A 27,384-nucleotide genomic window follows, 5' to 3' on the forward strand; every position below is an offset into this window, starting at 1 on the left:
CTCAGGCTTGTTGCATATTATTGTTGCCTTTCTTCCTGTTAGCATTTTTATGATATGTATTTTCTCATTATTTTTTCTTCAGTGGTTCTGGCAACTTCACCATGGTATATCAAAACGTCTGTTGAACTTCAGTATTTTTCTCTCTGGGAACCAATCTTTTCATTCTACTTCTCGCTGTATATTTTTCTTTATTTAAAGAAAACTCCTTTTATTACATATCTGACTATCTTTTTTTTCTTGCATCTATATTATCTTTCCTTCTAGAGTCACTCACTTGAAGATTTTATATATCTTCTTGCTCCTTCCCTGCTACCACTTAAGCCATTCTCCTTACTGGATCAAGAGTGATCTAAGATATAAACATAAATCACGGACTGGGAACAGAGGTAGCTCAATTTGAATGAAGTGAAATAGGGGTATTGGAAGCTAGCAAGGAAGAGGAAATAAAAAGATTCTAAAATCCTTTGAATTCTGGACCAAAATGTTTTCAATTTATGTGATGGTTATAGAAACCATTGGGAAGTTTTGATTAGAGAGTGTGACCCAAGCAAGACTTTAGACAGAGCAACGTGGTGGCAGTGTGGAGGAGGAGCAAAGATCCAGAGACAGGAAGAGGGAGAGACATGGTCAGAATATGCAAAGATGGAGAAAAATAAATAGTATTTGGAAGAGCCAAATCAATCCGAAAGCCTGCCTTTGTGGATGTCTGTTTGAAAATTGCAGACAAAAGTTCCCATGGAAAAACAAAACTCTGACTCAACTTGAATAAGTATTTCATTGTTTATTTATTCACCTAATACACATGATAAGAAAGCTCCACATTCTGTGGAAAAAATTAAAACCCCAGCATTTTACTCTGTTTTGGCTAGTAAGTTCTTTGTTATAACTAAGTATAGTTGATTTACAACGTATTAGCTTCAGGTGTACAACATAGTGATGCAATATTTTTATAGATTATACTCCATTCAAAGTTATTCCAAAATAATCGCTATATTTCCCTGTGCTGTACAATAGATCCTTGTTATCTGTTTTATACATAGTAGTTTGTGTCTCTTAATCCTCTACCCCTGTCTTGCCCCTCCCTCCTTTCCTCTCCCTATTGGTAGCCACTAATTTGTTCTCTAGATCTGTGAGTCTGTTTCTGTTTTTTTATATATATTTGTTCATTTTATTTTTTAGGTTTCACATGTTATAACATAGACTATTTGACCTTCTCTGTCTGGCATGTAGATGTGTCTAACAGGCACATAAAAAGATGCTCAACATCGCTAATCATCAGAGAAATGCAAATCAAAACCACAATGAGATATCACCTTATACCTGCCAGAATGGCTATCATCAAAAAGATCACAAATAACAAGTGTTGGCCAATAACCTCATCATAAATTGGTAACTGAAAGAAAAGTATTCACTTAATTTTTGCAAACCTCATGGATTGGGTTGAAAAGCTGGTTGAAATAAAGGAAGAAAAGAAAAAATGGTTACTTTGAACAGATTTTCTTTTTCATTTTTATGACAGTCCAATACACAGACTCTGAAATATCAAACTTTTCTTTTCCTCTTTCTTTTAGGACTATATTTTTTTAAATATAACAAGACCTTTAAATTAGGACCCAGCAGTGACTTTGTAATTGAAAACCTGTGTTTTGAATTCTGTCTCTCCTACTTCTAACTCTACAACCTGGTTCAATTTATTTAGAACTTTTCTTAAATAAAATTTTTAAATAAAAGTTAATTATCTGTACCATCTGTACAATACAGGCTTATTATATTGGTTAATTAAATTAAATTTAGCATAAGTTAATTCAGTACAGAGGAATGTAATAAACAAACGTTTATTGAGAACCTAATGGTTAAAAGATTTGTAAATTTAAATAAAAAGTCACACTCATTACCATCACAGCCACCAATCTCACACTCTCTTATCTGGGTAAAACAGGCAGGGTTAACAAACTGATTTTCATGAATAACTTATCATTTTACTGTGATGCTGGATCATGTAGAACTGTCTTTAAGCTTGGATGCTAACTTACATTTACAAACGCAAACTCAAGAGTTCTCCCAAGAGAATGAACTAGGCGTGTACATGTAAATCAATTAATTTACTATGAGTAATGTAACTGTCAATTGTTTAGAAGAAACCTTATCAGAAATCTTTCTTCTTTAAGGGAGAAAAGTAAGAAAACTACTTAGGAAGCTACATAATATGAAGATAACTAGGTAAAAATGAAATCAAAAGAGAATTACCGATATATCTCATGAATTTAAAAGTATTTTAATGCCTTTAGTTTTGCCAGGAAAACTAGAATGCAAAAAAAGTGATTGGCCATCTGACCATTTCTGTAGAGTTTTGACTATTTACAGTCCATCACAAAGTTCTGCAATATTTAGTGATTTGGCACTTTTCTTAGCCTGGAATTTTTCTCTCTAATACTGACAAAGAGATATGTTTTAATAATGACTTAATAGCAAAGCATAGTCATATAGTAGTTACACATATGCTTTGATGTCCAACAGACATTAAATTGTTAGAATATAGAATTTGGTAACTGGAAGATTTTAGATAAGTTTCTTAATGTCTCTGAGCTTCAGTTTTCCCATTTATAAACTGGGAAATAATGGAAAGCTTCAGTCTAGTTTCTGGTCAGTTTTCAATGATACACAGCTCTTTAAATTTTAAGCATTTGTTTAGCACATAGTAAGGGCTCAATGTGGTGACTGACTGCATGGTTGTCTGTGAAGCCAAAACAGTAGCAAACATGCTTAAAAGTAGAACATATGACCTGAAAGAACAAGGCCAGCTCATCACAGTGAACAAGACATAGAATTCTCTTTAAAGGGCTTGCACTCATAGACGTGTAGTTCTGGAATTTGAAAATGACTTGTAGCTTATCAAATTAGCTCTGGGATACAAAAGATTTTTTTGTTTATTTTTTTGTAATTTATACATGTCTTTGTATGCAGCTGTAAAGTGAGTCAGTTCAATTCATTAAGCATCAAGCATCCTGCTATCTACCTTGCTGACTACAAAAGTTAACAAGACAACACCTCTGCCTTGAATACAGAACTCTCATCAGAAATGATGATAATACACGGTTCTATTGCAATAACCAGAGCAAGGACAGGATTTTTTTTGCCAAAGGAACACTGGAAAAATCCTGTGAGAGGAGGTAATGCAAACATACCATTCAATGAATTTAAATGAACTAAAAGAATATCCAGGGCAGAAAAACTAGGAGACATTATTACATGAGAAGGCAAGGAGGTCTGAAATCTCCTGTTGTGTAGACTCATGTCTGACACTAAGTTTGTTGGGTGGGATGCATTGTGAAGTGGTGAGGTCCTGAAGAGCCTCTGATACCAAATGAAGGAGTTTTGTAATTATAATAAAGACAAAGAAGAGCACCTGAAAAATATTAACAATGTGGTGATATTAAGTAGCAGTGTACAGAAAAACAAAAAAAGGCCCTCCTAGCTTTGGAGGGAAAACATCAGAGAGAGGAGTTATACTGGAGACTGGGAGAACATGTGGGACAGGAGGAATGATGAGTAGAACCTGGGAACCATAATGTACCCAGCACACTAACAGAGCAAGTTCTAAAGATCACACAATGTGTCACTTTATGAAGCATTCTTCTCATTGTGACCATAGGGACATTTTTTTCCCTGTAAGTCCTGTAATATACTGTTTATGTTTAATGGAAAGAAACAGGAAATAAGAATTAGGAAATATGAGGTTCAGTCCTCAGATCCTGACTAATACCCTTGGGAATGTCACCATAGCTGTCAAGTAAGAATGATAATCATATCCCACCTACTTGAACAAAAGAACACACACCATTTTCATCTAAAAGAAATAAAAAGAAATGAAAGGAATTCTATTATTTAAAAAAGCAGTGCACAAATGCAAGGAGTAATTACTGTCATCAAAAATTGTACGAATCACCTAAAAGTTTCACCTTCTTGGAACATAACATCAATGTGTTTAAATGTACTTGGAGGTGTATCCACACATAATGATCAAGAAAATTGAAATAAAACAAAACAAACACACACAGACATGCAAACAATCAAACAAATAAAAACCCCAGGGTAGTCCAGCTAGGTATAATGGAAAAAGAAAATAGATGTATTTCTAATGTACCACAATGTTCACTGCAGCACTATTTACAATAGCCAGGACATGGAAGCAACATAAATGTCCATTGAAAGATGAATGGATAAAGAAGATCCATTGTATATATGGCACATATATACAATGGAATATTACTCAGCCCTAAAAGGAACAAGACTGAGTTATTTGTAGTGAGGTGGATGGACCTAGAGTCTGTCATACAGAGTGAAGTAAGTCAGAAAAAGAAAGACAAATACCGTATGCTAACACATATATATGGAATCTATGAAAAAAAAAAAAGGGTCATGAAGAACCTGGGGCAAGACGGGAATAAAGACACAGACCTACTAGAGAATGGACTTGAGGATACGGGGGGGGGGGGGGGTAGGCTGGCACAAAGTGAGAGAGTAGCATTGGCATATATATACACTACCAAATACAAAATGGATGGCTAGTGGGAAGCTGTTGCATAGCACAGGGAAATCAGCTTGATGCTTTGTGACGACATGGAGGGGTGGGATAGAAAGTGTGTCGGGAGAGGCTCAGGAGGGAAGGGATATGAGGATTATATGTATATGTACAGCTGATTCACTTTGTTGTACAGCAGAAACTAACACAACATTGTAAAGTAATTATACTCCAATAAAGATATAAAAAAATTGTATTTCTAAAATGAGGGGAAAATGGGCAAAGGTATTCCCAATTACATTATTTCTAATCTTCTTAAAGTAGCAATGATCTGCATGTGGTTAATCATTTCCACGCATCTATACATATGCATATGGATTGATTGACACTCCAGATTCTGGGATTAGGCAACTGCCACTGAGTCCTGATAAGACTATAGAGATCACTAAAAAAATATGTGTGATCCTGAGTGTATCTGATCTCTCTTTCAAGCCTAAAGAAACTTTGGTTTTCTCACCTGAAAAATAAATATAAGGAAACTTCTTTCCTTGTAGAGTTAGGAGGATTAAATGAGATAACGCATGCATAAATTTGACCCAGGGTGAGCAATTAATATAGTTGATATTATTATCATAATTAGTTTCATGTTATTTAATTGTCAAATATCAAGCAGGTAATGAACATAGCAAGAGAAATATCAGGAGAGAAATGAAGCTCAGGATGACCAAATAGTTTATTCAAGCTTGCATAGATGAGCTCAGATGAAAAATCACTGCTCTGATTCTACATCCAAAGTTGCTACTGCCCTTTTAGATAAACCCAGGCTGTTGAAGAAGTGGGGTCATCTGCTTCCAATAGAATGACTCCTTAATATAGCGTATGTGTTCCAACAGGGAATATGCGGATTTTCATGAAAAATGCCAAGGCTTATCTTCCTACATGCCAGCCAATTGGTCAGTATTTCTTATTTTGCTATGTCAAAACATCTTGGGGTGTTTTATTTCATTTCACCTGACTTTAAAACACAAATGTGCATTCTATAATAAATTTTCCTTCGTCTTACAGAGAGAAAATACCACATGAATCTAAAAATCAAAACACAAACATGAGTGTAGGGAAGAAAATGCCATGCCCTGACTTACAGAAATAGGTTTTGGATTATGTGAGGCAAAAATTACTCTAAATTCTAAGATTAATGTAGTAAAAATGAGATCGATCCTCTTTATAAATATAGCTGAAAATCTTCTTGTATTCCTTGAGCACAAATGAAATATGCAGGACAATTCTCCTTTTGCTTTCCCCATGCAATCCGGGCATTGCTGGGGAATCAGAGCTGGGAATGATATAGGCAGTAAGATAACAAGAAACCCCATTCATCACTGTGACAGGCGTTTCACTTTGTGTGCAAATTTCCAGTGATAGAGTAGGCTGTCTCTCTCTCTTCTCAGTCTTATAACTAATGCTTCAACTGAACTAAAGTTCTTGTTTTTTGTAATCAAGTTTCAGGGAGCCACATTGCTATTCATGTAGTCTAGAGAAGGTAAGGTTACCAATTCAGTAATGCAATTTTATTGTAACAAAAAGTAAGTGGGCAAAGCACCCCAGTGAGTATTTGAACATTTCATCATTAGAATCTAACATCTATTTATTAGCATGTAAAGTATGTTGATCCATAAACACATGTGAATACACACATATGTACATACTTATGCATATTAGACCAACATTGACTATTTGAAAATGGTAGTGTCATCCAATAAAACTTCCTGATACAATGGAAATGTTTTGTATCTGCACTACTGAATATAGTAGCCATAAGTGGCTATAGAACATTGATACAGGGCTAGCGTGACTACAGAACTGTATTTTTAAGTTTACCTAATTTAAGTTTAAATAGGCCCTGTGGCTAGTGGCTATCATACTGCTCAGTGCATTTCTAGCTAATTCACTAATTCCTCAAATTAGACTTCCTCTTTGTATAGAGTTGTGTATGTCCTCTGATATTCTTATAATTAATGTTTAGTTTTAATGCAAAAGTCAGTAAATACATTGCATATTTACCAGTGGATATACTCATGTGTAGAAAGGATCATATCAAATTGAGGGTTATATTGGATCATATCAAATTGCTAATTATTGTTCTGCTTCATTGATGATCCATAACTTTTCAATAAAGAAAGAGTCAAATTTTTTTAGAAGTATTTAACTCCTTATGGAGAACTCATATAAAATTTTTGAAAATTTAACTTCTTAAATGAGAATCTGAATAGTGATTTTTAAAAGGAGATATATTTTCTTTTTTTTTAACACCTTTATTGGAGTATAATTGCTTTACAATCGTCTGTTAGTTTCTGCTTTACAACAAAGTGAATCAGTTATACATATACATATGTTCCCATATCTCCTCCTTCTTGCATCTCCCTCCCTCCCACCCTCCCTATCCCACCCCTCTAGATGGTCACAAAGCACCGAGCTGATCTCCCTGTGCTATGCGGCTGCTTCCCACTAGCTATCTATTTTACATTTGGTAGTGTATATATGTCCATGCCCCTCTCTCACTTTGTCAAAAGGAGATATATTTTCATCACATTAAATGACATGCAGAAACGGTAACAGGTCTGGGATTTTCAATGTCTAATACACACCCGCATCAGCACTCTGGTTTTACTGGCTAATATTTACTACTTGATTTTTCCTTTGGCTTTAACCCTCTGGAAGGAACACTAAATTGCCGAATTCTCACTGGTGATGTCATTTCAATTATGTAGGCTGCAAACATATTTAATCAGTGTTAACAGTATCAGTAATACCCTCAAGGTGTGTCATTTATATGCATTTTAATATCTAAATATTCACTTCCAAATACAGGTAAGCTTCTAAATAATGTATAACTCAAAATAAAAATTTCCATTTCTCTCTTATTTGTTGGCATTGTATCACTCATATTTACTACTTCAAGAGTAAAATCCACTTTAATAATGTATTGTTATTAAAGCCGCTAGTTTCACACACAGTTATTAACAGATTTCATATAAGTGTAGTAGGTTGAATAGTGACCCCTCCCTCCTATAATTAACACCCACCTGGAACTTCAGAATGTGACTTTATGTGGAAATTAGGTCTTTGCAGATGTAATTAAGGATCAAGATTAGATTATGGCATGTTAGGGTGAGTCTTAAATTAATGAAAGTGTTATTACAGGAAACAGAAATGGACAAAGAGTAATACAGAGAAAAAAGTGATGTGACCATGGAGGCTGAGACTGGAGTGAGTGATTCGTCTAGAGGCCAAGGAACAGCGTCTAGACGCTGAGCCTGCACGTCCGGAGCCTGTGCTCCGCAACGGGAGAGGCCACAACAGTTAGAGGCCTGTGTACTGCAAAAAAAAAAAAAAATTATTTAATTTTCACTTAAAGGTTAGGTGAATTTTACTTGATTTTTATTATAAACTATAGTAATTGTACTATATCAGAGATATTAAAAAAATATGAGTAAATGAATACATATCCTAGGAATAGTTGGGAAGTTGCTTTACAAAATAAAGAAATACATTTTTTGATGTTAGCTGGGTGTTTGGTCACTTAATTCTCTACACCAAAGGTGAAGTTAAGGACCGGAATTTGATATTATTAATATATAAACATATATATATGATGATATAGATAAATACATATTCTGTAAATATGTTACCTTGGTCTACAATATCTGGACTGACTCTAACTGTTTCTGTAAGGACATTTGTAGGAGTTTCTAGCTCAATATTTGTAAAGCTGAAACCCATTTAACTGATAGCCCCACAGGTGAAAAAATACAAAACAAGGAAAATAATAATAATGCATTCTAAAGTAAAACATATTTCTGCAGCTAGAACCAGAAAACTAATGACAGCTTTTAGACTATTAGTACCCCATTTAGGAAAAAAAAGAAAGACTCAGCTCCTCAGGGCAACCAGTTTTATAACATAAGGTATAAATAAAAACAGTTAAACAATTGTACAATAAGACAGTAAATATATTCTTCTCCCAAATTTAGGAAATATCTATGGACCAATCATATGCTAAATCTTTTTGTAGCCCACACGTGTTGGATTGACAGAAATAAAACAGTACAGCCTAGAGGCATTGCTTGAGGAGGGCTGTTTGATGGAGTTTCTCAGAAATGTTCAGGTTATCTATGTTTTACTCAATGGGGAAGTCATTTTCAATTTAACCTGCAAGAAGGTAGAGTTTTTATTTCAAAGCATTCCTTTAAAAATCCCAGTAATTGCCACAGCTGGAAGAGAATTTTGACTTGTGAAGAAGAGAGGTATATTAACATTAGAATGGGAGAGGGTTGGAGGGTTAGAGCCATGGATAGCAAATGATAACACTTCAAAGAGAAGCCAAGCTTTGTAGAAATCATTCAAAGAGATTTGTTTTCAAGGTTGTATAGTGAGTAAGCAAACAAATATAATAGAACACAAGAGGGATCACTGGTTAAAATTACGTATATAGAACCTATCTGTGCCCTAAATATTTTTTACCAATTACCAAAAATATTATTTTACCAAAACATGCAATCTTGATCATAGGGCCAAGACTTTTTCTTTAATATAAGTGCTTGATTAGGTTGCAAATTTCTTTTTTTGCATAAATTGTGAATCTACAATAGCTTCTGCTAGTTTTGGTTTTGTTTTATTTAAAGTAGGAGCATAAATTTGAGGCAAAGAATGCAGAATTTTTATTTTATTTTATTTTATTTTAATTTTTTGGCTGTGTTGGGTCTTCATTGCTGCACGTGGGCTTTCTCTAGTTGCGGCGAGCTGGGGCTACTCTTCATTGCGGTGTGCGGGCTTCTCATTGCGGTGGCTTCTCTTGTTGCGGGGCATAGGCTCTACGTGCATGGGCTTCAGTAGTTTCAGCACACAGGCTCAGTAGTTGTGGGGCACAGGCTTAGTTGCTCTGCTATCAAACCCGTGTCCCCTGCATTGGCAGAAGGATTCTTAACCACTGCGCTACAGGGAAGTCCCCAGAATTTTTATTTTAAAATAATTCCCCCTGTTATTTTTATCTCATCCACATCTAATTGATTTATGTTTTTATGTAAATACATCTTTATGCTTTCCAAAATATATTGCTTATATTTTATGGAACAAATACCATTTTTCAGGCTTGTGTTAATTGGTTTACCTGATAATTAAATTATGTTATTGTATTAACACATAAAATTACAATAAATAGGCTTTGAGAACAAACTAAACTGACTCTTGGTAAACACACCACATAAAGAGCAAAAGTCTGAAGTCAAGGCTGCTCAATACTGCATGCCATGAACATTTACTAGTATGTAAAATAGATATCATCCAAGAACACGTAAATCACACTGATAACTGGAAAGAAAGGATATAAAGGCTGAGAATTGCATAGGTCCCTGTCATGGCCTGTGCATGGGCCTCTACAGCTTCAGAGAACTACAAGTGTCTCAGTTTCTCAGCTAAAACAGGTATTCTTTCTTGTTTAGGTTTTCCTTAAAAAGAGTGAGACACTTTATATTATGGGTTCTCAAAAAAACAATGCTTCCTTCTCCCCAAAATATGGCTTGTATGGCAACATATAGGGAGAATAACCTTAAAATGGCAACATATAGGGAGAATAACCTACAACTATAATGTTAGGCCATTTAAAAAATGCGATGACGTGTCTTCTTCTCAATAGCATAAAAATACCCATTCTAACAAAATTAATACATACATTTAAAGAATTTGAAAGTTGCCCTACCAGATTTCACAACTTATTATAAAGCTCTATTAATTAAAATAGCATGGTAGTAGAGTTAGAATATATTAATAATCCAGTAGAATAGAATAAAGTAGAAAAAGAGCTCTTAAATGGAATCCTCATATATGAGTGAAATGGCAAAATTAATTAGAGAAAACATAATTTAGTAAATTATGGTGAAGCAACAGTTAATACACACTGAAGAAAAATAAATTAAATCCCAAATATCCCTATCCTACTTCTGCTCCATGGCCCAGCCTGTGCATACACACACACACATGCCAATTCCAAGTGAATAAAAACAATAAATGACGAAAACAAATCTTTTATATAGTTAAATAACATGAAGGATCACATGTTTATAACATGGTATAGGGAATATCTCTCTAAAAAGCACACACACAAAAATACCCTGATAAGTTTGACTACACTAAAATTTAAAACTTTGGACCAATAAAAGTCACTATGAGAAAAAAAAGTTAAACGACAAGCCACAGCCTGAGAGATGATATTTGCAATGTATATTTCTCTTAGTGGTTGAGTATCAAAAAATATAAATAACTCATAAAAATCAGGAAAGACAAGCAATCTAATAGAAAAATTGACAATGACTTTAAACAGGCAATTCGAAAAGGAGGAAACCAAGATTGTCAATAAGCATTTGAAAAGATGGTCAACCTCAGCAGTAATCAGATAAATACCTAATAAAACTATAATGAGATGCAATTCCATGTCCATTACACTGGCAAGGTTTAAGAAGGTTGACAACACCACCAGTGAGAAGATAGTACAGTAGGCACTGTTGTGGGAATATAAATTTATGCAGCCACTTTGTAGAGCAATTTGGCAATATAAAGTAAAATTCAATATACATTCCCTTTGAGTCAACAACTTTTTCTTCTTTTTCTCTATAAACCATAGAGACTTTTTTGCTCACATGTTCAGGAAAATATATAACGAATGTTTCTAGCAACTTGGGTGTCATAGACAAAGGCTGAGAAAACTTCAGTGCTCATGCAGGAAAGACTGAATAAATACAGAATGATATGTTTTCAAATATGAAAAACCATAGGGTAACCATAACTAATGAAATAGAAAATTGCATCTCAACATGGGTAATCTTTGAAAATATAATTTTAAGAAAATGAAAGCAGTTAATTGATGACAGAATATAGTACCATTTGTTTAACACTTTAAAACCTTCCGAACAATATATTCCTTGGAAAACACAGACTTAGCAAATATTTATTTAGATGTGTAGGAATTATAATTACCCAATTTGATACATGGGCTACTTTGAAGAAATCAAAAGGTGAATGGGTTTCAGGAGGTGAACATGAGAGGCTTCAGTCAACTGTCATATAGTTGTTTCTTTTTTAAACCCCAGATTCATATTTTAAAAGGGAAAAATATTTAAGTAAATCCACCTCCCACTCTCAGAGTGCAATCCCTTAATCGTGATAATTCCTTGGGTATACTTTCTAAGTTAAGCATATGTAAGTATATGTAATAGAACGTTGCATGGAAGCTTGGGTATGCATTCCATCCTCTACTGCTCTGGGATCTTGCTCAGAAGCCAGAATGGTGCCAGTGAATTCATGGGCTAGAAGTTTCTGCACACAGCGTGCACCAGCCAGCAAGTGAGGGACACCTCCTATGCTCTATTTGAGTTCCTCTTGTTTTCATCTGTCTCTTTTCCACCTGCTCAGTGTAGACATAACCAACTTCACATAGAGTAAAACCTTTAGCTTATTTTCTAGGCCATCACAGCACCCTCTTGCTTCCTGCTCTGTATCTTTTCTGTGGATGTCTTTTCTTGGAAAACCCAATTGTTTCCCCTGAATTAAAGCCCCATATTGAAAGTTGTGACCAACTGGGCACTGAAGGTCCTGAAAAGCATATCATATGCTTTTTTTTTTATCATTTATTTCCAAGGGATAGAGCAACTAGTAGCATGTAGTGGTAGCAAACTCTGTTATGAATCCTTGTATTAATTCTCCCCTCCTTTTTCCTTTTCTCCTCCTGTCTCCCAAATCCAGCTCCTTGGAACACCAACCGATACAATACTTGCACATAGCCTATGTTTCATGCTCTTCTTTCTGGAGAACTGAGGTTAACATAGAAAAATGATAAGATAAAACAGATGTGAAATTTCATAGCCAAATAGCCAATGCAGATTCTACAGGAGGAAATATCTCCTAGAAACAGATCTTCAATTCTTGTGCCTTAAACTAGATCAGGGATATAAAACATACTCAGAGTGTGGAAAAGATTTTTGAAGAGATTTCTTTGGAGAGAGCTACTATCTTGCTCTCTCAAGAGGAGAGTTTTTGGAGGTGATCCTCCCTTCTAAACTTAGAGACTTGAAACTTAAATATACCCCTCTGAGCATATGTCATGTGTTTCTCTGCAGTTTTGTGACATCATAACCTGGACCTGACTCTTCTCCAGAGAAATATAGAAAGTGAGAGACCCACTGAGTGCCCTCAGCTTTAGTGATGGAGCCAGGAGAGATCCCAGAATTAAAATCTGGTTGTATTCCAAGGATTTCTGTTGGACTAAAGATGCAGGAGTCTCCCCAGGGGACCAGAGATGTGCCATGAGAAAGAGATCAAAGCCAGAGACATAGAAAGTGTACAAGCAAACTGCATGGAGTCCTCCACAGGCCCTATCAAATATGGCTCCTAGAGAAGTAGAAAAATGACAACAATGAAAAGCTCCAAGTTAAGCATCAGTAACAAAGGAAGAAACTGGAGATACAACCACCTGAAAGAGAAATACATGCACCAGCACAGAGGAGAGGATCCCAGCTGTGAACTTTTTCAAAACAGCCCCTTACAGGAAAGTCCTTTTTAAAGCTTTCTCACATCAAAAGAGCATGGAGCTGGATTACTATGGTACCAAAGAGGACACATTTCTTCCCTTGCCTTCCGTCCTCACAGCCAACCTGGAGAAAATGGCCAGAAAACTGCTAACATTTGAGTGGTGATGGTCCTTGGGTTTTGTTGACATTTACAAAGACAGTTTTTTAGAATTGTATACCAGACAGCCCAGACTCTGCAAGGAGGCTTGATTTGCACTTCAATTTTGTTTTTACCTAAGAATGAGAACATTCGCCTGAGAATGAGAAAAATTAAATGTCACAGGACAGAGGGAACTTTATTTAAGGGTATTGTGAGAGATTATTCTCAAAAGGGAAATAGTGAGAGGAAAAGCTGGAAAATTAAAACCATTTATAGTGCAATGTGTGTCTATGTACATATGTATACATACATGGATATGCATATATATACATATATGTATATATATATAAAATGAGAAAGCACCGTGTGAGATATATATATATATATTTGTATTTATGTATATATATATGTATGTAGAGAGAATTCTCCCAATATTAGCACATTTACATTTATCTTATACTAAATTTTTGTATAATTATTACATAACAAATATATTACTTCACAACCATTATAGAAACTGTTTCAAACAGAATGGATTAAAAATAAAGCCATGTTTGGCACTTCCGTGGTGGTCCAGTGGTTAAGACTCCACACTTCTACTGCAGGGGGCAGGGTTTTGATCCCTGGTTGTGGAACAAAGATCCCACATGCAGTGTGGTGGGTCCAAAAAAATAAAATAAAATAAAGCCACCCTTGACTAACTACAATTCTCTTTCCATCCTTAGAGCAACAGTGTTAGTTTTGTTGTGTGTCCTAGTAAAAAGAATATATATATATATATGTATGTATATATATATATATATATGCATATATATAGCTTTCACTTCTTTTCTTTTACCAAAATGGTATCATATGTTTTTATTAATAACAACTTTAATTATTTTTACATAAAAATATGATGGATAGAACATTATAAGCTAGTCATTACATAGTTATAGGCCTGACTCATTATTTTGATCAATAATATTTTATTCCATAGTATAAATGGCTCATGGCTGATTTATACAATCCATTTTACAATGAAGTTCTAAACTTTAACTTTACACCTACCAGATCTCTGGTCAACGTTCAAAAATATTTATTGATTTGATTGACACTTTCAGCCAAGGATAATTTTTTTTTTGAACATTATTTTATTTTATTTTTATACAATGGGGACTTATTAATTAACTATCTTATAAAAATTAGTGTATATAGGTCAATCCCAATCTCCCAATTCTTCCCACCACCACTACCCCCCGCTTTCTGCCCTTGGTGTCCATACGTTTGTTCTCTACATCTGTGCCTCTATTTCTGCCTTGTAAACCAGTTCATCTGTACCATTTGTCTCAATTCCACATATATGCATTAATAAACTATATTTGTTTTTCTCTTTCTGACTTACTTCACTCTGTATGACAGTCTCTAGGTCCATCCACGTCTCTACAAATGACCCAATTTCGTTCCTTTTTATGGTTGAGTAATATTCCATTGGGTATATGTACCACATCTTCTTTAGCCATTCTTCTGTTGATGGGCATTTAGGTTGCTTCCATGTCCTGGCTATTGTAAGTAGTGTTGCAATGAACATTGAGGTGCATATGTCTTTTTGAATTATGGTTTTCTCTGGGTATATGCCCAGGAGTGGGATTCCTGGGTCATATGGCAATTCTATTTTTAGTTTTTTAAGGAACCTCCATACTGTTCTGCATAGTGTCTGTATCAATTTACATTCACACCATCATCATAAGATGGTTCCCTTTTCTCCACACCCTCTCCAGCATTTGTTGTTTGTAGATTGTCTGATTGTGCCCATTCTAACTGGAGTGAGGTGATACCTCATTGTAGTTTTGATTTGCATTTTTCTAATAAACAGTGATATTGAGCAGCTTTTCATGTGTTTGTTGGCCATCTGTATGTCTTCATTGGAGAAATGTCTATTTAGATCTTCTGCCTAGTTTTGGATTGGGTTGTTTTTTCTGTTTAATATTGAGCTGCATGAGCTGTTTATATATTTTGGAGATTAATCCTTTGTCTGTTGATTCATTTGCAAATATTTTCTCCCACTCTAAGGGTTTTCTTTTTATTTTGTTTGTATTTTCCTTTGCTGTGAAAAAGCTTGTAAGTTTCATTAGGTCCCATTTGTTTATTTTTGTTTTTATTTCCATTATTCTAGAAGCTGGGTCAAAAAAGATCTTGCTGTGATTTATGTCAAAGAGTGTTCTTCCTAGGTTTTCCTCTAAGTGTTTTATAGTGTCCAGTCTTACATTTAGGTCTTTAATCCATTTTGAGTTTACTTTTGTTTAAGGTGTTAGGGAGTGTTCTAATTTTATTCTTTTACATGTAACTGTCCAGTTATCCCAGCACAATTTATTGAAGAGACTGTTTTTTCTCCATTGTATATCTTTGACTCCTTTGTCATAGATTAGTTGACCACAGGTGCATGGGTTTATCTCTGGGCTTTCTGTCCTGTTCCGTTGATCTATATTTCTGTTTTTGTGCCAGTACCATATTGTCTTGATTACTGTACCTTTGTAGTATAGTCTGAAATTAGGGTGTCTGGTTCCTCCAGGTCCATTTTTTTCTCTCAATATTGCTTTTGTGTCTCCATACAAATTTTAAGATTTTTTGTTCTAATTCTGTGAAAATATGCCATTGGTAATTTGATAGGGATTGCATTGAATCTGTAGACTGCTTTGTGTAGTACAGTCATTTTCACAATATTGATTCTTCCAGTTGAAGAACATGGTATATCTCTCCATCTGTTTATGTCCACTTTGATTTCTTTCACCAGTGTCTTATAGTTTTCTGAGTACAGGACTTTTACCTCTTTAGGTAGGTTTATTCCTAGGTATTTTATTCTTTTTGTTGCAGTGGGGAATGGTATTCTTTCCTTCATTTCTCTTTCTGATCTTTCAATGTTAGTGTATAGGAATGCAAGAGATTTCTGTGCATTAATATTGTATCCTGCAACTTTCCAAATTCATTGACTAGCTCTAATAGTTGTCTGGTGGCATTGTTAGGATTTTCTATTTATAGTATCATGTCATCTGCAAACAGTGACAGTTTTACTTATTCTTTTCCAATTTCTAGTCCTTTTAGTTTTTTTTCTACTCTGATGCCATGTCTAGGACTTCCAAAACTATGTTGAATAAAAGTTTGTGAGAGTGGACATCGTTGGCTTGTTCCTGTTCTTAGAGGAAATGCTTTCAGGTTTTCACCACTGAGAATGATGTTTGCTGTGGGTTTGTCATATATGGCCTTTATTATGTTGAGGTAGGTTCCCTCTATGCCCACGTTCAGGAGAGTTTTTATCAAAACAGGTGTTGAATTTTGTCAAAAGCTTTTTCTGCATCTATTGAGATGATCGTATGTTTTTTTTTTCAATTTGTTAATATGGTGCATCACATTGATTGATTTGTGTATATTGAACAATACTTGTGTCCCTGGGATATATCCCACTTGCTCATGGTGTATGATCCTTTTAATGTGTTCTTGGATTCTGTTTGCTAGTATTTTGTTGATGATTTTTGCATCTGTATTCATCAGTGATATTAGTCTGTAATTTTCTTTTTTTGTCGTATCTTTGTCTGCTTTTGGTATCAAGGTGATTGTGGCCTCATAGCATGAGTTTGGGAGTGTTCCTTCCTCTACAGTTTTTTGGAAGAGTTTGAGAAGGATGGGTGTTAGCTCTTCTCTAAATGTTTGATAGAGTTCACCTGTGAAGCCATTGGGTCCTGGACTTTTGTTTGTTGGAAGATTTTTAATCATAGATTTAATTTCATTACTTGTGATTGGTCTGCTCATATTTTCTATTTCTTTCTGGTTCAGCCATGGAAGGTTATACCTTTCTAAGACTTTGTCCATTTCTTCCAGGTTGTCCACTTTATTGGCATAGAATTCCTTGTATTTGTCTCTTATGGTGCTTTGTATGTCTGCAGTTTCTGTTGTAACTTCTCATTTTTCATTTCTAATTTTATTGGTTTGAGTCCTCTCCCTGCTTTTCTTGATGAGTTTGCCTAAGGGTTTATCATTTTTGTTTATCTTCTCAAAGAACCAGCTTTTGGTTTTATTGATCTTTGTTATTGTTTTCTTTGTCTCTATTTCATTTATTTCTGCTCTGATCTTTATGATTTCTTTCCTTCTACTAACTTTGGGTTTTGTTTGTTCTTCTTTCTCTAGTTCCTTTAGGTGTAAGGTTAGATTGTTTTTTTGTTTTAGTTTTTTTGTGGTACATGGGCCTCTCACTGCTGTGGCCTCTCCCGTTGCAGAGCACAGGCTCCGGATGTGCAGGCTCACTGGATATGGCTCACGGGCCCAGCCACCCCGCGGCATGTGGGATCCTCCCGGACAGGGGCACGAACCCACGTCCCCTACATCGGCAGGCAGACTCTCAACCACTGCACCTGTTAGATTGTTTATTTGAGATTTTTCTTGTTTCTTGAAGTAGGATTGTATTGCTATAAATGTCCCTCTTCGAACTGCTTTTGCTGCATCCAATTGGTTTTGTATCATCGTGTTTTTGTTGTCATTTGTCTCTTCATATTTTTTGATTTCCTCCTTGATTTCTTCAGTGATCTCTTGGTTATTTAGTAACGTATTGTTTAGCCTCCATGTGTTTGTGATTTTTAAGTTTTTACCCTGAAAATGATTTCTAATCTCATAGCATTGTGGTCAGAAAAGATGCTTGATATGATTTCAATTTTCTTTAATTTACTGCAGCTTGATTTGTGACCCAAGATTTTATCTATCCTGGAAAATGTTCCATGTGAACTTGAGAAGAAAGTGTAATCTGCTGTTTTCAGGTGGAATGTCTTATAAGTATCAATTAAATCTATCTGATCTATTATATCATTTAAAGCTTGTGTTTCTTATTAATTTTCTTTATGGATGATTGGTCTACTGGTGTAAGTTAGGTGTTAAAATCCCCCACTATTTTTCTGTTACTGTTGATTTCCTCTTTTATAGCTGTTAACGTTTGCCCTGTGTATTGTGGTGCTCCTATGTTGGGTGCATATATATTTATAATTTTTATATCTTCTTCTTGGATTGATCCCTTGATCATCATGTAGTGTCCTTCCTTGTCTCTTATAACATTCTTTATTTTAAAGTCTATTTTATCTGATATGAGTATTGCTACTCCAGCTTTCTTTTGATTTCCACTTGCATGGAATATCTTTTTCTATCCCCTCATTTAAAGTCTGTATTTGTCTCTAGGTGTGTAGTGGGTCTCCTGTAGACAGCATATATATGGGTCTTGTTTTTGTATGCATTCAATGAGCCTGTGCCTTTTGGTTGGAGCATTTAATCCATTCACTTTTAAGGTAATTATCAATATGTATGTTCCTATTACCATTTTCTTAATTGTTTTGCGTTTGTTTCTGTAAGTCCTTTTCTTCTCTTGTGTTTCTCACTTAGAGAAGTTTCTTCAGCATTTGTTGTAAAGCTGGTTTGGTGGTGCTGAAATCTCTTAGCTTTTGCTTGTCTGTAAACCATTTGATTTCTTTGTTAAATCTGAATGAGATCCTTGCCAAGTAGAGTAACCTTGGTTGTAGGTTCTTCCCTTTCATCACTTTAAGTATATCATGCCACTCCCTTCTGGCTTGTAGAGTTTCTGCTGAGAAATCAGCTGCTAACTTTATGGGAGTTCCCTTGTATATTATTTGTCATTTTTCCCTTGATGCTTTCAATAATGTTTCTTTGCCTTTAATTTTTGTCAATGTGATTACTATGTGTACCAGCATGTTTTTCCTTGGGTTTATCCTGCCTGGAACTCTCTGGGATTCCTGGATTTTGGTGGCTATTTCCTTTCTCAAGTTAGGGAAGTTTTCAACTATAATCTCGTCAAATATTTTCTTAGGTCTTTTCTCTCTTCTCCTTCTGGGAGCCCTATAATGCAAATGTTGGTGTGTTTAATGTTGTCCCAGGGGCCTCTTAGGCTGTCTTCATTTCTTTTCATTCTTTTTTCTATATTCTGTTCTGTAGCAGGTCCACCATTTTCTCTTCCAAGTCACTTAACTGTTTTTCTGCCTCAGTTATTGTGTTATTGATTCCTTCTAGTGTATTTTTCATTTAAGTTTTTGTATTGTTCATCTCTGTTTGTTTGTTCTTTATTTTTTCTAGGTGCTTGTTAAACCTTTCTTTCATCTTCTCGATCTTTACCTCCATTCTTTTTCTGAGGTCCTGGATCATCTTCACTATCATTTTTCTGAATTCTTTATCTGGAAAGTTGCCTATCTCCATTTAGTTGTTTTTTGGGGGTTTTATCTTGTTCCTTCATCTGGTACATAGTCCTCTGCTTTTCATTTTGCCTATCTTTCTGTGAATATGGTTTTCATTCCATAGGCTGCAGCATTGTATTTCTTCTTGCTTCTGCTGTTGCTGTCTGGTGGATCCAAGGACAGTTTGGAAATTAAATTATATTTCAGCTTTCAGTTTGGTAGTACTTCAGTCTCACAAACTACTCTTTGCCTTGTACCTCAAATTTGAATCCCCATACAGAGTTTTGAAAGCTTCTTTTTTTGTCATCAAATATTTAATATAACATGACTTTAGTGAGTGCTCCTGTTCCTAAGAATTCATTACAGCAAGAAAATATATTGAGTGATATTATCACAAGTAGTGAAAATCAAAAATGATCAGATTAGATGAGCAAAGTATTCTTGGGGGAATAGAATTTTTGCATTTAATTAAATGCAACAACTTACTTACTCCTCCATAATCTATTGTGTGATCTTATTGGTGTATTATTGACAAAACAGATTACATTATTTTTCTGTTCTTATGTTTATAAATACATTATTTATGTCTTTTCTCCTGCTAAACTTCTACCTAGGACATTTGAGGTTCATGAGAATTCATGTGTCACTTTGACAGTCTGTGCTTTATATCACTCCAGGAAATTTTTGGGGAAAAAGTCTATCCTTGAGAATCAAAAAATTGAAAAGTTTAGAACTAGAAAAAGCTCTGGTAGTTGTCAAGTCCAAGCTACTCACTTTATCAAAATAATGGGGAAACTGAGACCAAAGAGAAGTGGTTCATGTGGGAAATGTGAGTGCGGTTGTGGACACTTATCCCTACCTCTGAAATTTTTGCACAGATACTCTTTCACCATTCTTGCTTCTCCTGACCTGCTTTACTTACAGCCTAATCCAATGGTAAGCATTTTCCTAAGACTCATATGCTACAAGGCTAGGAGCTGGAGTGTATCTCCACAATCTCTCCATTTCACACTAAAAATTCTTGTTTTTCCTTTCAAAGCCTCTCCCTTCTTAAATTGTAAACTATGAGAATTTACCACTCTCCCATCCTCTCTTGCCATCTATTGACTTTTTGCTAACTATTACACTTTCATTAATAATAACTGTAGGGGACCATTGTTTTGTTTTCCATTGAAATATGTGTCATTGTAAATGCCCATATCTTGTGGTCAACCCATTCTAGCACAATGTACTCCTAACTTTCCTCTCTATACCATTTTATCCACTCACTGGTAGACCATACTGTGGATCTAGCCATCTTCAAAAATTGTTGCACCTTCGGAGTTTTAAACACTAATTCATCTTTCTTAGGTTTTCATGACCAACTCATTTCTTACAGAAGCATTGATATCAGGAAATTTTGATCATAGTCCAATCTGTATAACCATTCCATACTCATTTACGTTGCTAAACAGTCTCAGTCTCTTGGTTAACCCAACTCTTAGCAGAATAATTAACACCCTTGTGGTTATATGGCTTGAAACACATAATACTGAATCACTCCTAAAATCTTACTTGTCTAGTCCTATTTTGGATCATTGAAAATTTTTTAACAAAATCCCGTAAGTATGTCCTACCCCATGATCATCACAAGTAGTCATACAACATTGCCCAGCAATCTTTTTGCATGTCCCAATTTAGTCCTCTCTTCATTCATGATGCAAAACATTGCAAATTGATATCCTTTGTACATATATAACACCCATATTTGCTTATTTTTCATGTCCTCATAGCAGGCAAAGATATCATTCTTTGTACTTTGTGAGTGGTTTGGAACAGTTAATGTGCTGTAACAAGCAAATAGTCTTGAGAAAAAACATGTGCTGTTGTATCTGAGATAGACCTTAGATATCATCTAATTCAGCACTTTCAGGTTGATGGAAATAATATCCTAGCAGTAAAGTGGCATGTGTAAAATCTCAGAGCTTTACACAGTCAGTTGAGAGGAAAAACTTATTGACTAGAAGAGATGGAACTGAAATACTGGTGGGGGCAAACTGAAAAAAATAGTTGAAAAAAATGAAAGAAAAAATGTACAAACTCAATGAAAACTATAAATCCACATATCTAAGAAGCTCAAGGAAGCTCAAGCAGAAGACAAATGAGAGGATTGGACTAGCTCTTTAAGTAACTGAAATGAAATTAAAAACTGCAACAAAACAGCTGTAAATTTAGAATGCTACATTTAGTGAACATAGTTTCAAAAATTAAGTTGAAATAAAGACTTTTCTTGAGACATACAAAGCTAAAAATTAATTAACAGCAGACTCCCACTGTAAGAAAAGTTAAATGAAACACTTTAGGCAGAAGGGAAATGGTAACAGTAGGAGGTCATGGAATAATGTTATATCTCATTTGAGATAAGACTGGTGGTTTTCTACTCTCCCACAGATGAAGAGTCTTTATGCTGGCACTGAGAATAGTTATCCTTAAAATATGGAATTAATAGTTATCTAATATCTGAGGAGATTTCATCGAATACTTGGTACTTCAGGGTTAAGAAGGAAAAACTGCTTCAACCTTCAGGTGAGAGGAGAGTAATAGACCATGATTACAGATCTTTGTGTGTTTCCAAATTCATTTCTGACATAGGATTTATGAATGTTCCCTGAGGGATTAAAAGGATGAGTACTAAGCAGTGCAAGCAGGGAGACAACGAGTAGGAAACAACTTTCAATGTTGGTCAATTTTCATTTAATGATAACCATGATGTCCAAGCAGAAATCTGGAATGGTCACAAGAGACCTCAATTATCAGTTTTAGACCAGTTTTCATTAGTGATCTTAAGATATAGAAAAAAACAAAACAAAAAAACAACTTTAGTAGTCACAATCTGATGAGTCCTTAGTGCTCTCTTTCTTCAATCTGAAATGATGCATTTCATACCTGATTTTGGACAATTCTCTGAAAGAGTTGAGCTCTAAAAGGAGGTGTAAAACTTTCTGATAATAGCACTGGTGTATTTTTAGTTTTTAATTTCTTCTTTGATTTCTTCATTGACTCATTGCTTGTTCAGTAGCATGTTGTTTAATCTTCACATATTTGTGATTTTCCAGTTTTCTTCTTGTAATTGATTTCTCGTTTCATACCATTGTGGTTAGAAAAGATGTCTGATATGATTTAAACCTTCTTAAATTTGTTGATACTTGTTTTTTATCCTAGCATTGTTGATACTTATTTTTTTATCCTAGCATGTACTCTGTCCTGGATAGTTTCATGTGTACTTGAGAAGAATATGTATTTTGTTGCTTTTGGGTGGAATGTTCTGTATCTATCTATCTATCTACCTACCTATCTATCATCTATCTATAATAAGTCCATCTGATCTAATGTGTCATTTAAGTTTGATCTGTCCTTATTCATTTTCCAATGGAATGATGTATCCATTGATGCTAGTGAGGCATTAAAATCCTGTACTACTATTGTACTGCTGTTAATTTCTTCCTTTAGGTCTGTAAATATTTACTGTTAATTTCTTCCTTTAGGTCTGTAAATATTTACTTTATTCATCTTGGTGCTATGTTGGATACATAAATATTTACAAATGTTAAATCTTCTTGTTTAATTGACCCCTTTATCATTATATAATACCTATCTTTGTCTTTTAGTCTAGTTTATTTTTTAAATTTATTTATTTGGCTTTGCCAGGTGTTAGTTGCAGCACATGGGATCTTCATTGCCACATGCAGGATCTTTAGCTGTGGCATGCGGGATCTTTTAGTTGTGACATGTGGGATCTAGTTCCCTGATTAGAGATCAAACCCAGGCCCCCTTCATTGGGAATGTGGAGCCTTAGCCACTGGACCACAAGGGAAGTCCTTATTATAGTTTATTTAAATATATTTTGTCTGATATGAGAGCTACCCCAGCTTTACCTTGGTTTCCATTTGCATGAAACATCTTTTTCCATTCCTTCATTTTCAGTTTGTGTGTGTCCTTACATCTAAGGTGAGTCTCTTGTAGGCAATATATAGAAAGGTATTTTTCAAATTATCATTTATTCAACCATTCTATGTTTTTATTGAATAAGTTAGTCCATTTACATTTAAAGAGATTATTGGTAAGTATATATATATATTTTTTTGCCATTTTGTTAATTGTTTTCTGGATTTTTTTTTTTTGGCAGTACGCGGGCCTCTCACCATTGTGGCCTCCCCCACTGTGGATCACAGACTCTGGACACACAGGCCCAGTGGCCATGGCTCAAGGGCTCAGCCACTCCAAAGCATGTGGGATCTACCCAGACCAGGGCACGAATCTGTTTCCCCTGCATCGGCAGGAAGACTCTCAACCACTGCACCACCAGGGAAGCCCTTGTTTTCTGGATTTTTTTTTTTTGTTCCTCTCTGTTGTTTTCATATTATCTTGCTTTCTTTCCTTGTGGTTTGATGACTTTCTATAGTGTTATGCTTAGATTCCTTCCTCATTATCTTTTGAGTATCTATTATAGGTTTTTGCTTTGTGGTTATCATGCAGTTCACATCCTACATAAATAGTAACCTGTCTAAAGTTGGTAACTTTAATATTTGTTGCAGGAACCTGGTCAAGCTCCTGGAGATAAATCTGACAATTATCTCCCCCACACATCCCAACTGAAGTTTTTAACTGTTAATGCTGTTCACACTGAGCTTCCAACAATTTGTTAATTATGGTTCAGGTTTTCCTTCCCCAGCACTGGTTTCTGAGGTGGATTTCTGCTTGTAAGTCTATGCTCTGGTAAGCCATGACACCCTGTACCTATCTGTCTCTCAACCTTGCAGGCAGGATTTGCCCTATGTCCTCTCCTCTTTTACAGACTCATAAAAAGTTGTTAAATTTTCAGTCTGTTTAGGCTTTTACTTGTTGTTAGGGTGGACTGGCAATTTCCAAGCTCCTTACATTCAGAATTGGAAACTGGAAGTCCTCCTTAGCTTTGTTTTTCAAGTGAATTTTCTTTCTACTGCTTCCTTCTCTGGAGTAGAAATCAAGATATAAGGGTGCATGTATGTTTAACATATGCAGGTTCTGTCTATAAATACATATGTATATTTATGTTTATATGACCTGTAGTTAGATATGAAATCTGACTTCTATTATATTACCCAGCCCAGGGTCTTGAACCTTCTATATGTTTCATTGCTAAAAGTGGTGCAATCTTGTCCAAAACATCCTTGCTTGCAAACTGAAAAGTGTCAATTGGTTGACACCTCCCAAAGTTAGTTAATTGTTAAATTCCCTGTGCAATAATTTGGAATGACACCTTGGCCCCCAAAGAAAAACAAAACCTGTTTAATGGTCTTGAATTATATACTTGAAAATTTTCCTCTGTGTGTTTCTTACAATCACCCATATTTATATAATTGAGAATTGAAGATCTCTCTGGTTCTGTAATTCAGTGATTTTTTGATACATTTATTGCTCACTCATTTCTGAGGTGTGTGTGTGGGGGCTTGTATTGGAGATTAAATTTCAATGCATGGGGAAAAAAAAGAAAGACAGAAAAGAGAAGAAAATCCAAACATGAAGACCATCTCAGCTCAATGGAAAACTATCATCATAAAGGAAGCAATCATAAAGTTAGGTTAATTGAGCTCTTTAGCATTATGCCAAGCAAGATAAACTGCCAGGACCTCATTCCATATCTCAGAGCTGTTCCTTTACACTTGTTCCACAGTCTTTTTATTGTTGTCTGTGGATGGTCACTGGCAGAATGATCTGTTTTATTTCCTACATTGTCTACTCTTTTATTCTGTACACTTCCCCACCATCCATAATGTGGCTAGTTTCTGTGTATACTTGTTTGTAAATTTACAGAACATATCCAACAAATGGTCTGAGACAGCTTTCAATAAATATAACATTAGGTACAAAAATAATAATAATAGACACATGGTACACAAGTATCAACCACTAATGGTTTAAGAAAGTAAATTTCATAAGCAAAACCCTAGGTGAATGTCTTTCTAACTTCTGGCTAGAGAACAGTTTCATAAGTAAAATATAAAAATTGCTAGCCATCAAAAAATATTCATAAATTTGAATATTCCAAAAATATAATTGCCAATCACAAAGTGAAAAGATAAGCTACAAATCTCCAGAATAAATTTATAATCCAGATAACCAATAAATAAAATTATGATTATATAAGAAACTACAAAATCAATAATATGAAAGAAAAAACAAAACAAAACAAAACAACATGAACATTGTACAGAAGAGAAAATACAATTATCTAGTAAATATGTGACAAGATATTCAACCTCACTAGTAATTTGGGGTGAAAAATTAAGACTATAATAATCTATTATTTTACTAACCATACAACTGGCAAAAATTAAGCAGTCTTAAAATCCGAAATGTTGGAAAGAATGTGAATCACATTAGACCAATTAATGATTGCTATTAGGAGTATTCTCATTTGGGGAATTTGACATTATTTTATGAAGCTGAATATCTATACACCCTTAGATCTGGCAGTACCATTCTTAATCATATACCTAAGACTCACCAATCTTTACCAGAAAGTATATGCAAGACTACTTGTAATAGCAAAAGTGGACATGATCCAAATGTCCAAGATAAGGTAAATAGATAAACTTCTAAATTCTTTTTTAATTCTCAAAAATTTTTATTGGAGTATAGTTGATTTACAGTGTTGTGTTAGTTTCCAGGGTACAGCAAAGTGAATCAGTTATACATATGCATATATCCACTCTTTTTTACATCCTTTTCCTATATAGGTCATTACAGAGTATTGAGTAGAGTTCCCTGTGCTATATAGTAGGTCCTTATTAGTTATCTATTTTATATAGAGTAGTGTGTATATGTCAATCCCAATCTCCCAGTTTATTCCTCCCTCCCTCCTTTCCCCCTTGGTAACCATAGGTTTGTTTTCTACATCTGTGACTCTATTTCTGTTTTGTAAATAAGTTCATTTGTACCATTTTTTAAGATTCTACATATAAGTGATGTTGAACAGGTAAACTTTTGTGGTATATTCACAGAATAGGTTATATTACAACAATTAAACTGAAATACAGTTAATTTAATTTAAAAGACAATGGCATGCAACAATATAGATGAGCCATAAAATCATTTTGTGTGAAAAATGTAAATACCAGAAGATTATCTGCAATACAATACCTTTTTAAAATTGAAGTGTGAAAACAAGCAACACTAAACTACATTTTTGATGGCCTGGTAACCGAGAAACAAAAGATAATTTATTCCCTCCTTCATAGAAAAACCCTATATACATTAGTGAAGCTGGACCTGGATATACACAATATCAGCCCACATTTAAAACAGAGAAACAGAAGGCTTATAGCTGTTATTGGTCCATGAAAATAATGAAATCCTCCAGGAAATTATTGGGAGAGCTCTCTGACCTCACAGTGGGTGAGTTCTCTGACCTCACAGTCGAGTTCCCTGACCTGACATTTCTCTAAACTTTGCTTAGACCTCAGTTATGTTTTCTGGGATATCTGTGTTCCATGCATTACCCTCCATGGCCCTATGATCTGAGAGTTTTCCTTATCTGTTTACACACATGGCCACTGCTGAAGTGGATGTTGAGGAGCGTGCCTTCACTGTGGGTATATAGCTTTTGCTGCCTCCTTCATGTCTGTGTAAATATTTCTTGTTATTATTATATAAGTCCCCAGCTCATGGCTTGACTGGGAATGCAATTTTTTCAAATTAATAATGAGATAACTTACTTCCTCAGTCAAACCATGTGCCATTACTCATAACCAAATTATTTCTCAAACTTATTTCTTCCTTCCTTCCTTCCTTCCTTCCTTCCTTCCTTCTTTCCTTCCTCCTTTCCTTCCTTCCCTCCCTCCCTCCCTCTCTCCCTCCCTCTCTGCTTCCTCTCTCTTTCTCTCTGTCTTTTTCTGGATAGATTGATATAGAGATATCTACTTG

The sequence above is a fragment of the Monodon monoceros genome, unplaced genomic scaffold, assembly GCF_005190385.1.
Source record: "Monodon monoceros isolate NGI ecotype Baffin Bay Population unplaced genomic scaffold, NGI_Narwhal_1 Super_Scaffold_16, whole genome shotgun sequence".
Classification (NCBI taxonomy): domain Eukaryota; kingdom Metazoa; phylum Chordata; class Mammalia; order Artiodactyla; family Monodontidae; genus Monodon; species Monodon monoceros.